Here is a 2,627-nt window from a genome sequence, read left to right as displayed (position 1 = left end):
AGTTTACATATTTAATGGTTTTATTGTTGCATCCTCCTTACCTGTCTGAAAACCCACTAAAGGCAGGGACTATTTCTATGTCTTATTAGTAACTGTGTTCTTAGCACCTGTAACGGTGCCTATACAGAATACAGCGTAAATAAATGTCGTTAACTGACTTGTATCCTCCAGGGAGGCTAGTCTTTCTTAAGTCTATGACGTGATAAAAGCAAAAGATGGTATTTTGTACATATACATTTAAAAATAGTTTTATATTCAGTGTATTATTACAACTTAAAGTAGCCTTCCTACAGTTGAACAAGATCCTATTATAGTACAACAAATGTTACAATGTTAGAATATTTTAAGACTTCATCACCTACATATCTTTTATTTATTCTATTCATATCTAGTATAAACTTTCCAACTCCTTACTTTGTCACCTAAATTCTGTCATAAAAATATTAATTTGTAAACTTCTTGGAATTCTGATATGAATACACTTTTATATAATGAGAAAATCACTGCATTTTCTTAATAATTTATTATGCTAAACTCTGAAATACTTTTAAAAATAGATTTTTTAAAAATAAAAATAAAACATACCTCTTGTCCATGGCCTCCTAAATTTATTATCAGTAATTCCTGCAGGATAATTTTCATCTTGATAGAAACATGAAGGGATTCGAAGCAATAAAGCATCTCTGCAAAACTTCTTTCTAACTACATTCTATGTAAGAAAGATTATAAAATCTTTTAATATATAGTGGGTTTAAAATACTTATCTGTCAATTTTCAGAATATTAAAATTCTCTCAAATTTATATTATTTTTATTTAAAGGTAATACATGCTTACTATAAAATATCTAACACAGAACCACATAACTGAGAAAGTCAAGGTCCCTAGTCATATCAGTAATAGATTGGTGTATTTTCCTAGATACTTTCTTTTCTAGATTAGGCTAAAATGTGTGTGTGTGTGTGTGTGTGTGTGTGTGTGTGTGTGTGTGACAAAAAAAATGGGATCACATCATTTATATACCATTTAGCAATGTGCTGTTTTTCACTTAACAGTATAATATGGCTATCTTAACTTTTGTTTTCTACATCTTTGCACAGTTTCACTTGTGACATCCAGCAAATATGTTACTAATTTTTTAAAAAATCTAATAATTAAACCTTAAAAGGATGTTAAATCAGTTAAGTAAGCTTATAAATCAAAATTCTCTATACTTGGGTCTGCCTTTAGTTTCCTGCTTTATTTCCCATTACTCTTTAATACTAACTGTAGTCTTTAAATAGATCAATTACCACCCCGTTAACATTTAGTGGTCACTTCCTCATCAACACTGTGGTCTACACTGTGCCTCTGAAAAATGCCCTGATACTCTTCTCTAGCTATCAAAACTCTATTCATCTTTCAAGGCTCATCTTAAGCAATATTTCCTCTATGAAGCCGTCCCTCAGTGACTCTCAACTTCCCACAGAATTCATTATTCTATGTATTTGGACAAATAATAGTTTCTTGCATTACTTCCCAAGAGTTTTATGTTTGTTGAAGGTATAATAACATATTAAATAAGAGGTCTTCATTATCTAAGAATAAATGGTACAAAGAAAAGCTCAGTTAAAGTAATTTATATAAAATGAGGATCAAAGATTCATAGTAAAAAGGAAAGAAAAGCTTGATTAGAACTTTGTCTAAAAAATGAAATAAAGTTATAAAAATTAAAATTTATATTTAATGAAATTTTGTTCATAGTTAGCTTATATTTAAAACTGATTTTTTTGTCATAATTTCCCTCAAAACCGTATTATATGACGATATGCATGATACTAGTCATTACTTCACCTTTGATCATAAATATTTCTAGAAAATATTTGAGGATTTAATCAAATTTTCCCAAGGCATCTCTGACTCCTTTGATATTCAAACCATTCTCTTTCTCTTGTCTGTAATCTGGTCTAATTTTGTAAAATCTTCGTCTGATAATAGCTTTACCTGTTACTTGAGTGGTTCTTCAACACTGTTTTCACGAACTTTACAAAACGCAGTATCTTTTGCAAGATTTGCCATTGATTAGTATATTTGTATTGTATCATGGCAAGAAACTAAGATACCATTGGTGAGGATAAAAGTGTGAGGATGTTTGAGTATAGACTAATTTTGCAAGTGGGTAATACATTCATAAATATTTGTGTAACAATGACCTCTGATTCCCTACCACATATGTGTTATAATGATACATTTGCCTTCCTCGGTTATGAGGGAATAAGAAAACCTGAAGATACCTATATACCTTTTTTATTTCCTATAAAATATAACACAGTTTTAGTTATAGTGGAGCAATTTTTTTCCTGATAGATGGGAGTCAAGGTTATAAAGAAAACCAAAATTTAACTTGTTAATTAAGATCATAAGAACTATGAACTGTTGTGTGACAACTATTCTAATTAGTTTCTTTTTTCTTTCTTTCTTTTTTTTTTTTGCTGCGTGACATGCGATATCTTAGTTCCCCCACTAGGATCGAACCCATGTCCCCTGTATTGGGTGCGCAGAGTCTTAAACACTAGACTGCCAGGGAAGTCCTTAATTAGTTTCTTAACGATGTGCCTGGTTTGAATTTCAGCTTTGTACAAGCTATTTA

This window comes from Neophocaena asiaeorientalis, unplaced genomic scaffold (genome assembly GCF_003031525.2).
Source record: "Neophocaena asiaeorientalis asiaeorientalis breed wild unplaced genomic scaffold, Neophocaena_asiaeorientalis_V1.1 scaffold432, whole genome shotgun sequence".
In the NCBI taxonomy this organism is placed as follows: domain Eukaryota; kingdom Metazoa; phylum Chordata; class Mammalia; order Artiodactyla; family Phocoenidae; genus Neophocaena; species Neophocaena asiaeorientalis.
The sequence above is the reverse complement of the archived record's forward strand: the minus strand, read 5'-3'. Positions refer to the sequence as shown.